The sequence below is a fragment of the Porites lutea genome, chromosome 2 (assembly GCF_958299795.1).
Source record: "Porites lutea chromosome 2, jaPorLute2.1, whole genome shotgun sequence".
Classification (NCBI taxonomy): domain Eukaryota; kingdom Metazoa; phylum Cnidaria; class Anthozoa; order Scleractinia; family Poritidae; genus Porites; species Porites lutea.
Window position 1 is genome coordinate 40,857,616 of NC_133202.1, and position 12,972 is coordinate 40,870,587.

At 38.7% G+C, this 12,972-nt stretch overlaps 1 protein-coding gene across 2 annotated transcripts in view; it reads right to left on the reverse strand.

The window, feature by feature from the left end:
• Nucleotides 1-12,972, reverse strand: part of LOC140928627 (small ribosomal subunit protein eS24-like) — a 391,602-nt gene that overhangs the window by 215,348 nt on the left and 163,282 nt on the right. The window lies entirely within an intron of this gene.

Here is a 12,972-nt window from a genome sequence, read left to right on the forward strand (position 1 = left end):
CCCCTTTGAAAGTTGCTTTAAATTATAATTTTAACAAAAAAACGGAAATCCAAGATGGCGGATCCAAAATGGCGAACAACCATTTCAAATTTTAAATTTTATTGCTTCCTATTGCTTTTTCTCGCTGTACAAGTGTTTCCTTGTTACTAGTTCATAAGAAAGGATAACAAAGAGATGACTTTACCAATATTATTGATATTTTACGTATCTAAATGGAAAAATAATAAGAAACAGTGAAAAATCGGAATATGACGTCACTGTGACGTCATCATTGGGCGTGGCAAGTCAAAACTGGGTGTGGGGCTTCTTTGTACGGAGATGATCATTGTGTGTAAATTTCATGACCCTAGCATTATTGGTTCCAGAGATACAGAGGGGGGGTCCGAGGAGCCCCCCCCCCCCCCCCCCCCCCAGTCACAAATTGACCAAAAAAGCCCAGTCTGAATAGGGTTAAAGTTGTGAACCATCGTGGACAACCGGGCCATCTACAGTCCGAGCTCGTGGATCCTCTTTGGCCACTACATGCAGATATTGCAGTGTTAGTGAATTTTTTTAATTAAAACTTTCCGTTTTTTGAGGTCAAACGGTTGGCCCATGGAACAAACTTTTAATTTGTCAAAAATAAAACCGACTTCCCGTGGACGGGCCGTTAACGTTAAAGAGAAAGAAGAAGAGATTGTTCTCCTGCTGGCATGAAAATGAATGGTGTTTACACTTACTGCGTACAAAGTGTCAATTCCGTTTCCGCCAATCTACAACTAGTCGATACAAATCGATACCAATTTATCTATCGATTGGCATTGATAATCGATACCAATCGATAACCACACGAATCTTCAACATCGATTGGTCATCGATTATCAATATCAATCGATTAATTGATATCGATTGGTATCGATTGATATCGATTGTCATCGATTATCGATTCCATCGATTGCAACCCCGGGTTAAAAGGGCGTCAGTTTTCCATGATCTAAGCCGACATGCCTCATTAAAGCATTTCAGTCTCAAGTTTTATTTTTTGCTATATCACGTTAGACCTTTATAAATGGCTCTTGTAATTTAAGAAATCTACCTTTGCTGAAAGCTGAATAATTAAATTTTAGGTGTCCCTCACCACAGTCTATGTTATCATTAACCACTCTGGCGGTAACAACTGTGGCGACACCTAATTCTACCACCACAACTAGTGCCAGGAGCAATTCGAATCCTGATTTTATATTTCCCAAGGGTCGTGGGTTTAAAATGGCTAGCTTAAATATTACAAGTCTATTGAAACATATAGATGAACTTCGTATCGTATTAGATGGTCAACCCATTGATATACTAGCTATTAATGAGACGAGACTCGACGGGAGTATATCTGATCAGGATGTTAAAATTGTGGATTAAAATGTCATCCGTCGTGACAGGACCGTTAATGGGAGATTTGGTGGGGGTGTATGCTTCTATATTCGTTCGAATATAAATTACGTAGTCCGCGAGGATTTAGATAACGAACTTTTAGAAATCTTATCGATTGAAATTTTAAAACCTAACTCAAAACCTTTTGTTGTTACCTCGTGGTACCGACCGCCAAATTCACTTATAGACCTTTTCTCGAATATTGACTCCTTGTTAGCAAGACTTGATTCCGAGAATGTTGAACATTATCTTATGGGTGATATGAATTGCGATTTGCTGTCCAGCGAAAACATTAAATGCAAGGGCTCTGTTAAATGTTACCGATATTTATGGCTTAAAACAAGTACCCTAATTGATCTTATTTTCACCAGTCACCAAGACAATATTCTCTGTTCTGGGGTCACACATGTGGGTATAAGCGATCACAGTCTTGTTTACGCGTACCGTAAAATTTCAATCCCGCCTGTTTCTAAAGGAATCAATTTGATCAGCTATAGACAATTTAAACACTTCAACAGCAATAATTTCCGTAATGATGTTTCGACGCAACCGTAGGACGATATCAAAGAACTGTACGACCCCAATGACATGTGGAAAAAATGGAAAGAATTATTTCTAAGTGTTTGTGATAAGCACGCCCCTGTGAAAACTAAACGCACCCGTCCCACCAAGTCTCCTTGGATTACCACAAATTTGAAAAAACGAATGAATTTCAGAAACCGGCTAAAGAAAAACGCTGTTAAAACTAAGGATGCGTCCTCTTGGAATCGATTCCGGAAGGTCAAAAATAAAGTAAATCAGGAAATCAAGGCTGCTAAAAAGGCCTATTATAATAATTCTTTTAATAATTATGCCGGTGATCAACGTAAGACCTGGAAGACCATCAATGAATTGACTTTCCGCAAATCTAATAAAACAATAATAAATGAAATACAATATCAGGGACTAAAATCGAGCAATCAAGCAGAAGTTGCTGAATTGTTGAACACTTTCTTCATTGAGATTGGACCAAGGCTTAGTCGAAATGTTTCGAATGTTGATACCACCTACAAAGAGTTTCTTTGTGGAACTTCTAAGGAGTTTGTCTTCAAGGAAATAACATCTGCTCATATTTATTCTCTCCTTTCAAAACTTTGTAAATCAAAGGCCGCTGGATTAGATAGTATATCAGCTAAATTATTAAGGGAGTGCCCTGATCTAATTGCCGAGTCTCTTACTTTAATATTTAATCAATCACTGTTGACAGGAATTTTTCCCGATGAGTGGAAGTCGGCTAGGGTTACTCCATTGTATAAAAATTCTGGTAAACGAAATGATCCCACCAATTATCGACCAATATCGGTGATCCCAGTCGTGGCCAAAGTATTTGAACGGGTAGTCTACGACAAGTTATATCACTATCTTACTGAGAATCGTATTCTATCCCGTTACCAATCTGGTTTTCGTTCTTTACATTCTACTGTAACCGCATTACTCGAAGCTACCGATGGCTGGGCAGTGAACGTTGATCGTGGCCTTGTCAATGCCGTTGTCTTCTTAGACTTAAAAAAGGCTTTCGACACAGTTGATCATCATATCTTATTAACGAAATTACAATATTATGGATTACGCGGTTCCTGTCACGAATGGTTTACTTCGTATTTAAACAATCGTACCCAAACTTGCCAAATTAATTGCTCAATGTCAAACCCAAAATTAGTTACATGTGGTGTTCCCCAGGGAACAATTCTTGGACCTTTATTGTTTTTACTGTATATTAATGACCTACCTAATTGCTTGCATTTTTCACAACCTAGAATGTACGCCGATGACGCCAGCCTAACCTACGCCAGCGCAGATTTAAAACTCATAAATGACTGCGTTAACGACGATTTAAACAAGGTGTATATATGGCTATCGGCTAACAAACTGACCCTTAACTTGACTAAAACTGAGTTTATGTTAGTTGGGTCGAGGCAGAAGCTATCAAAGCTTTCTGAAACTCCTTCTTTTATGATAAACGACCATCCCGTGATGCAAGTGTCAACGGCAAAATCTCTTGGAGTGCATATTGACCAAAACTTAAGCTTAAGCTGGGAATGCCACATACAGAGTATTTGTAAAAAGATTGCTTCTGCTTTGGGTGCAATTAAAAGAATACGACATCTTATTCCTTTTAATGTATTAATTAATGTTTACGACAGTTTAATTCAACCGCATTTTGATTACTGTAATGTCGTATGGAGCAACTGCGGCATTGGTCTCTCCGATAAGCTGCAGAGGCTCCAAAATCGTGCAGCCCGTATTCTAATGTCCGCTAATTCTGATTGTAATGTGGACGATTTGTTCCTGGCACTGGGTTGGCGTAAGCTTAAACACCAAAGACAAGTATCGACGGCTATTATGATGTATAAAACCGTACATGGGATGACTCCCGACTATCTAACATCTAAATTTGTATCTCGTGACGAAATAACTTCTTATCGATTGAGGAATACTGAAAATAAATTAGTCCTTCCGCTGCCCCGTACCACTTATTTAAAAAAAAGTTTCGCCTATAGCTAAGCTAAGCTGTGGAACAGCCTATCCCATGATTTAAGATCTGCAGATTCTTTACATGATTTTAAACGCAAACTGTGTCGCAACAGTTTTGAATGAGATCATACATGAATACAGTTTTACACGGCATCCTTGAAAAGCAGCTTTTATTTGTAAATCGGCTAGGTGGTTAAAATTTTATGAATATATTTTTAATCAGAGTTAGTTTAGTTAGGTATAATAGGTCTTAGGTTTTTTGTACATGCTGAAGGAATTTTAACCGTGTTTAAATAAAGTTATCTATCTATCTATCTATCTATCTATCTATCTATCTATCTATCTATCTATCTATCTATCTATCTAACACCAACATGTAGCTGTAACTGCAAACCTTTTGCTGCCAAAATGATCAGTAAAGAATAACTGTGACTTCGACTTAGCTGTGACTGCAGTTGACCCTACAGTAACTGTTTTGTAAAGAAGGGCGACGGGCGAGGCTTTAAGGTCGAAAACTTCGGTAACCGAGCGTGGAGGAAGGCTCTCTACGAGTGGTTTGCTTCGTGATCTAGAATTTCCACAATAAAATATTTATGGGGTCAAGTTAATAAGACTTTAAAAGGATAATGAGTGTGAGCAGTGATCCATTCTTCTTGAAAAACAAAGAGAAGTTTTTGTTTTTGTCTGAATTGTTCTATTTTTCTTTTTGCTCTGTTTTTGCTCTTTTAATGACCTCTCATTACTGCAATTATAGATATCAGGCTAATGACACGAAAGCAACATAGCTGAGCTACAGTTTAGTCAGCGATTTTCCAAATTCGATGCATGCAGTCACTTTCCGAACGGTTGTAATCGTTATTAGCTCTTCAGTTCAATCATTAATTTTTGCCGTGAAGGAGAAAAAATGGTAGAACGGGGAATTAGGAATTGGGAATGGGGAATGACGAACGTCGATTAACTGGAACGGGGAATCTTTAAAAGCGACAATGTTCAATATGAGAAATCTTTAAAAGTATGAAGCTTCAAATGGGGAATCTTTAAAAAATCTCTATAATGTTTACTTGCTAGTTTAAGCTATTTATACTGTTGGGTCATTGCGAAATGCAAAATAAACCTTCAATAACGCATCGGCGGGGTCAATTCTAAAGTTCAAGAAACGGGGTAGCTGCCTTGCAACACACCAACAAGAACAGAAAAGTTCGAATTTGCTTGACGCGGACTAATCCACATGACTTCGAGTCTTGTATCGCTGAGGCTCGAGTTGCGATGATCATTATTATTATTTGTTATTGACCAATCACGAAGCAGAATTTTGTTAACGCTGCAGCAGTGTTTACGAGCTATAAATCCGGGTTAGTCCCACATCATCTTCTTCTTCGGGAGGGCCGCTCCTAGTTAAACCATAGAAAAGTGGAACCTGTTTATGCAAGCAGTTTAAGCCAATAACAGACAAATTGTTTATATGGTTGTTGGTCTATTCATCGATTAGGTGCCTTGTAAAACTAAAACGAGGAAAAGTATTGAAGTCAGCCGGTGACTTACCTTTCGTGGGATGAAGTGGCTTCTGCAAGATCAAGCGCACAAAATGATTTGCTTCGTGAATTACTTGTTTTTTAAAATAACCCTCTCGCTTGAAAGATTCATTCAACACGCTCCAGCAAGTAGACTAGAGAGGCGAGCCAATCTCTTAATGAGTTTTTATTTTCAACCACGAAATTCTTTTCTTTTGTGGTCAATTGGCGATTCCATTTGCGTGAATTGCAAGCAAACTATCTTCAAGGAAGAACATGCGCCTCAGGGGTAATCAAAAGGGCGTCAGGAGGTTGTTTTCTAAAGAAGCCATTAATAGCAGAAGACAGGCGCTTTCCATGATTGATGCCAACAGGCCTAAAGGCATTTCATCTTTTAAAGAATTCTCATAATCTTCTATTCTTTTAAAATCACGCTCCTTTTTAATGTTTCTTCTCAATAGAAAGAAACCTCACTTTGTTCGAAGCTGAATTGTTGAACTCAGGTGGTCATTTAGACTGTGACGTTGACATTCCTCGACATTCCCCTTACGACAACCATTACAAACTGCTATAGAGTGGGGTTACTCTTTTGTAAAGAAGCTAAAGGGCAGACGAGGCTAAAAAGGTCAAAACCAAACCAGGATAAGGTTATCGCCTCGTTTGTATGTTAACCCACCAAGAACAGTGATTTCGATAATAGCTATTATTCAACTTGCATCAACGATATAAGGGGTTAATAAAAGTTGTTGTTGTAACCACTTGTAGAGAATAGGTCACTTCAGTAGAAATACTTTGGAAGATCATGGGCAATGGTATGTGAACTTTCACAGCGAGGCGACAGTGAATTTGAAGAAGCGTATCTAGTAGATTTTTTAGGGTTTTCACGGATTGTATGTTGTATACATAGAATATATTACATGGCCGAGCGAAGATACAGTAATGTTACGAATATGTCTTGCAAAGCACTATTTTTATATATCATGTCTATGTGCAATGAAAACATCATAAATCTCAGTGCGACTTATATATATTGAAAATATTCTTAATTGTTATACATCCGAACTCTAATTAAACTTTCTTACCGTACGAGTAACGTAGAAGCCGTTCATAGCCAAGTAAAGTTCTTTAATGATGATATTCAATTGTCCCTTTCTTTCTTACTTAACTTTTATTTTGCTTTTTTCATTTATGATTGTTTTGGTACTGAAATCTTCATGTCGAAGATAAAGTCAATAAAGTTGTTGTTGTTGTTGTTGTTGAAAAAAACTGAAAACAACAACAACAACAATTTTATTAAAAAGCAAAGAAGTACACTAAACATACACACTGCCTGCATTTAGCTAAAGCTATTTGAGGCAGCGCAAGCGAGTGAAATATTTTTTTCAACACGAGAACATTCGTTATCTTTTCATGCAGTCTGTTTAACATGGAACTAGCCTGTTCCAGGCGTTCATATAGTAGAGCGCCGCGTGTCGCCTTTTCTCGCGTTGGGTGGTTTTCACGCGTGCTCGCGTTTCGCTCGCTCTACTATCCCGGAGGAAAAATGGGGGACTACTCGTAGTCTAGACAATTTCCGGTAAACAAAGTAGTACGGACCACGCTGAGAAGCACCCTACTTTTGATTGGTCACGTATTGACAGTTGACGCTGTCGGATTAGTTGAGAAAATTGTGGCCGCAATACAAAAAACCGGCTCTTATAGCGGGCGCCCCCTTCCCCTTTCCCCGCTTTCGCGCTTTTCATCCACCCCCTCCCCCTCCCCTTTTTGCGAAAACAAAACATACAGGCTAAAGAGGCCTATTGCCAGTATGCGAACTTTATGGTTTCGGGATCAGAGCGAGGCGACCCTACCCTTGTCACAGGGCACCAGAGTCGGCACACATTTTTATACTTTGATATGTGTCAGTTCCCGTGTAAAGAGCGGCAAAATGAATTCAACAGTCAATGAGTCTTGCTTTCTCATGTAAGATGCCCATCGATGACTACTGACTTTACTAATTTTAAGGTTCGGACGGTTATTATGATGAAAGAGATATCAAAGCCACAGTAATGCTCAGCAGACCACTTTAGCGGCAAAAACGGGTTTTCAAATTGTTTGTGATCAGTGAGATGTCGTTTGCAGTGGTTTGAGAAACAAACGAGTCGATAGCCTGTAATGTACGGGTTTTGACCGAATTTTCCCCCTACTATAGAGCCGTTGCAAAACAATTACCGCTGGCTTAATTGCGTGCAGTATCAAGGTCAAATTAGTAATCGGCTCAACTGAATTTAATACAAAATTAGCTTCCAAACAAATTATGTATCTCTGTTTTAAAAAAAATACATTAAAAAGCTAACCTAATTGTAAAACAAACAAGATAACGAAAATGGTTAAGATAGAAATGACCTTTAATTAAAATGCATTTTGGCTTTAAACGTTGAAAACTGTTCTGTTGTAATGGCTAGTATACTGTGAAAAACAACAGCTTACAATCAATAGTAAATACCCTGCCCTGGGGCGAGTCTTCGATTCTTTGAAAACACTGAATCCAATCAACTGTAATCCAAAGGATTACATGCAAATGGCATCGCCAACTGACCACCAAACAAAAGATGTTTCGAAGTTGAAATAAAACTCATTAAGAGATTGGCTTTTCTTCTTGCTGGAACACTGATGTCGATTGGAAATTTCAAGTGAGAGGCGGTAAATTATGCGAAGGCAAATCAATTTGTACGCTTGACCTTGCAGAAGACCGTCACCTCACGAAATTAGGCATTAGTACCCTGCTTCAATAACTTCAATTCTCGGAAGACTTTCTTCCCTCTCTTTTCGTTACAAAGAGCAACAACTATGTAGGCCTATTTTTCTGTCGTTGGCTTTGTCGGCTTATATTGGACTCCCTTTAGCTTGCCGCACCGCAGCCAACCTTTTGCATGTGGGATCGACCCAAATTAATGCTATCGTAAACACAGCAATTTTGCTTCGTGATTGGTAAAATTCGTAAGGAAGTCAAGTGAGATACAGTGCGAGGAATGAAGAAAAGGAGGATGCCCAGGAATAATAATAATAATAATAAATGTCTTTATTTCGCCCTTTCAAAATACATAACAAACGTTACAGAGAGTGAAGTATACAAATCATGAAAATCGCACAGATCATTTACAATTATTATATAAAACCTGATAAAACATTGGATATCTATATCAATCTATATTGGTAAATGTATTTCCTTGATTTGTTTACACTTAGGCTTGTCCAAATTATGGTGGCATAATTTTGAGCATATAACCGTGAGGCAAAAACATATGCTGGAGTAACAGTGAAACTACTGGCGCATAATACTTACAAATTAATTGAGCATAAAAAGAAGCATAATCTAGGTGTGAAACATTCAGAGAGCACACGATAATGTGGACAAATCCTAGGACGGTTACAGACAAAGCATTTATGCCGTGTCATTTGCTCTGACGTTTCGTCTTATCATTTCTGTGCAAATGCCGCTCTTCTGAGCTTGCCCTGAAGAATAAGCAAACCCAGCTTACTTTTTTTAATTGGGGCGGGTTGTCCACGGGTGCGGCTTATACACTACATGACTTTCTACCCACCCTCCCCAAAGACAAAAGGAACAATCGCCTTCTTAACTAATATAGGGTATCTTTTTTCAGTAAGATTCATTGCATGTATGTGCGTTCCTTTTATCTCAGTATGTTTGACGATGGACTTTCTGTTCATGAAAAAAACAACAATGACCCTTAACTTTGGCAATTTTACTGCGCCATTTGCGAGACGAATATTTTGATTCCTTAAGGCCGTTTTATACGAGGGTGAGCAAATTGCGACAATTTATTCAAGTTTTTGTTTCTGATCGGACACTTAAAATCAGTCTCCGTTCTCCTTCGTGGTGGTCGATAGCCTGCGAACCGCAGACGTATATTTCCGGTCGTCCCTTCTCTCCCTCCGAAAAATAACGTCTGAACCCGAGCGGCAAAACGATTTCCGTGACGTAAAACCTTTTCAGCCAATCACAGTTTAGCTCTTAAAAATTTGGAAATATTTCAAAATGCATTAAGCTAAGTGTCAGCTAGTCAAAATTTATTTTTTTTGAGTTTGTTTTTCCTGCGATTTTAGGCATGCTAAACAAGTTTTATGAGTTTTTGTTTCGACTCGATTCTAAAACATGATGAATTTACCACAGTTATTACTTTGGGGATCAAGGAATGGCGCAGTGGTGAGAGAGCTCGCCTCCCACCAAAGTGGCCAGGGTTCAAATTCCGGCGTCGACGCCATCTGTGGGTTGAGTTTGTTGTTGGTTCTCTCCTTTGCTCCGAGAGGTTTTTCTCCGGGTACTCCGGTTTACCTCTCTCCTCAAAAACCAACATTTCCAAATTCCAATTCGACCAGGAATCAGGTAGACGAAGAACCACTTTGTGGATGTGCTACCTTCAAATCATTATTCATTTATATATTTATTTATAGCGGAGCTCTGGCGCGCGAAGCGCGCCTGCGGAGCACCATGGGTAAGTAAATCTACCCATCGCAGAAAATTTGGTTATCACGTGACCGTACACCGCCCGCCCGCCCGCTCGCTGCCCGTCCGTCCGCACCACAGGCATACCAATGTTTACTCTCACACTTTCTAGCTACTTTGGGAGCCCAGGAGAAAGCTGATTGCACATCAACGTTGTCATCAATTGACAGCTGTCAAAACAGAGTATCCGCTGACCAGTATCACCTGACCGTATTTTTTTGTAAAAAAAAAAAAAAAAAGGGACAGTAGATATATCTAGCAACCTTTGTGGCATTACAGGTGTGGTATGGAATCCCTAATGAAAGGGTTCCCAAGTCTCCACTAAAATAGTGGGTAAGGTGGGCAGGGAGGGTGTGTGTATACAAGGGTGTTGTGTGTATACAAACAGAACAGAAAAGTTAGATGTTAAGATTAGCACTGATAATGAGGGACGGGCAAACTGCAGTGCAGAGCAGCTATGTCTACCTCAAAGAAGTGCAAAAATTTATTAGGTAGAAAGTAATAATTACTGAAATTCTAATAAGGATAGGATTAAATAAAATATATTAGTTGAAAAATAAAAGAATAAGTATTGAGGCACTGGCAAACTGTCAAACAGCTATGTCAACCTCAAATAGAGTTAGGATAAGTATAAGAGGATGAGGGGTTAGAAGGTAGAATAATAAGAGGGATGATAGGAAGGTGAAAGGGGAAAAGAGGGACCGGCAAACTGCAAAGCAGTCATGTCAACCTCTTGGAAAGTTAAAAATAAAGAAGAGAGAGGAGGAAAAAAAATAAACTAAAATCAAAAATCAAAAATCAAAAATCAAAAACAATAACAATAAAAATAACAATAAAAATTTATAATAATAAAATGAAATAAAATGAATGATAGTTATAGTTATAGTTAATTAACTATTAATTAGCGCCATAAGTTATGACAAAAATTGTCTTATTGTCATTACAGGAAAAAGGAAGCAGAAGAAGAATAGATAGAGTGTGAAGGAGAATGGGAATACCCGGGTATGGCAAGAAAAAGGATGCATCGACACTAAGGTTCCTGTAATGTTGTGAATCATCAGGGGCAAAGCACAACTGAGCGAGGATGTTTCTAACCCGGCGCCGAGCCTTTGCCCGACATCCTCTGTGTCGAGTCCTTGAGGAGAAAAAAGGAAGAGAGGAGAGAAATGGCTGGGAGGTAGTCGAGAAGAGAGAGACAGAGAAAAGAAGAAGAAGAAGAAAAAAAAAAAAACAAACAAAAAAGGAAAAACAAACAAATAAACTTTGAGCAGAACAATATACTCTCTTTGTATGTAAATAGAGTTGGAAAACGATAAATAAAAAAGAAATGAATTATAACGGTAAAGCGGAAAGCGCCAGTTGGGTAGTTTAAAGTAACAAATTAATTAAGCTAAAGTGACAATATCTTACCACGAAAACAAAGGGGTTTCTTCAAAAATGCCGGTAGTGAAAAAAGGTCAGTCCTGGAAATAAGGAGGCCCAAAATTAAAAACAATTATAAGGGATGAGGAGAATTTCCGTGGAGAAATACTTACGTCAGGAAAGAAATGGCTCTTCTAGGGTAAACGTAAGAAAAGAGTGAAAAATGCGTAAATTAAATTTGACGCCTGAATGACGCGAGCCAATGACGTACGAGAAAGGTGTCGCAATGATTGATGGGATAGCAGTCAAACTTTCGAAGGATATGAGCGGCCATGAGGGTTGAAATTGTGTTTATAAAGCGTAGAAATCTGTCTTCTCAAGGCCAGGTGTCGAAGTATTCATGGAGTGGCGGTTATCGTAGTGTGCTGGGATGGATTTGTAGTAAGCAGCTTTAGCTCGGAGTTATATCGAAATCGGTGAGTCGGAACAACAATTTCAGTATGATCGATCGTTCTTCTTGTTAAGAAAACTGGAGTTGAGTTCAGGAGCTGAGTGCTGGTTGAGCTAGCAATCTGGTTGTTGGAGGTAAGGAATCGAAGTTAAGTATTCATAATATGATATATCGTTCTTTTTGTGATGACGATGAGTTTAGTCTGAAAGAGTTGCCTGTGTGTGAGTCGTGTTTTACAAGGATAAAGATGGTAAAATTTCGCTAGACTGCATGCAAGGAGAGGAGTTTCAAAACAAGGCAGTGTAAAAAGGGGGAGACGTGATACGATGTCCCAGTGAAATAGGCAGTGACTGTTTTTAAGATTAAACCATCTGGATAAATTTATTGATAAAGACCTAGTAAAAGAATGAGAATTATAATGCTAAAAAAGCTTGTGGTAGGAAATAGTTAAAAACGATAAAAATGTTAGTGTAGCTTTTGGTGTAAGTAAAATATCTAGTAGAATGAATGATTGTTTAATTTGCGAGAACACAAAAGAGGCATGAGTCAGATGAAAATTACTACTGGTTAACAGAGCGTGTAACAAGACATCAAGATAAAGTAATTTTATAGCGAGAGCCCTGTTTGCAATAGATTGAAATAAAGAGTTTGAGCTCCATTTTTTGCGTCTGAGTTTTGTTTATAAGCGAATTTTTAGTTAGGCAAGCAAACTTGTTTCCTTAGCAAAGCGATTGCAAGAGTAATATGCTGAACGGAGAGCGCGCTTTTATTTGGAAGATAGAATAGATTCTACAATCAGGGTTAAAAGAGACCGGGCAAGTCTAGGCAAGCCTAGCCTATTGTTCCTATTGTAGTAGAGTGCCGCTCATTAGTAAACCTATCCCGAATTAGTATGCAGGAAGACACTGACTAGGCACTTAATTAGTATGGAGGAAGGCACTTTTTTTTCCCTAGGTTATCACAATGGGTGACGTCATAGACTAGGCACTAGCTACTAGCACTAGCTTACTTTCAACGAGGCTTATCTTCCAACATAGTATACTATTGATACAGGACTCCCAAAAAGGCCGATACGCCAATTAAACAGTAACGGGATTGAGTTGTACCATTTACAAAATACCGGTAAAGTTTTCACTTTCTCTTAACATGAAACCTGGCACTAGTAATCCAAACTAAACAACACTTCCTGGAGTGATGAAAGTCGCCTGTTCCAGGCTCCCAAG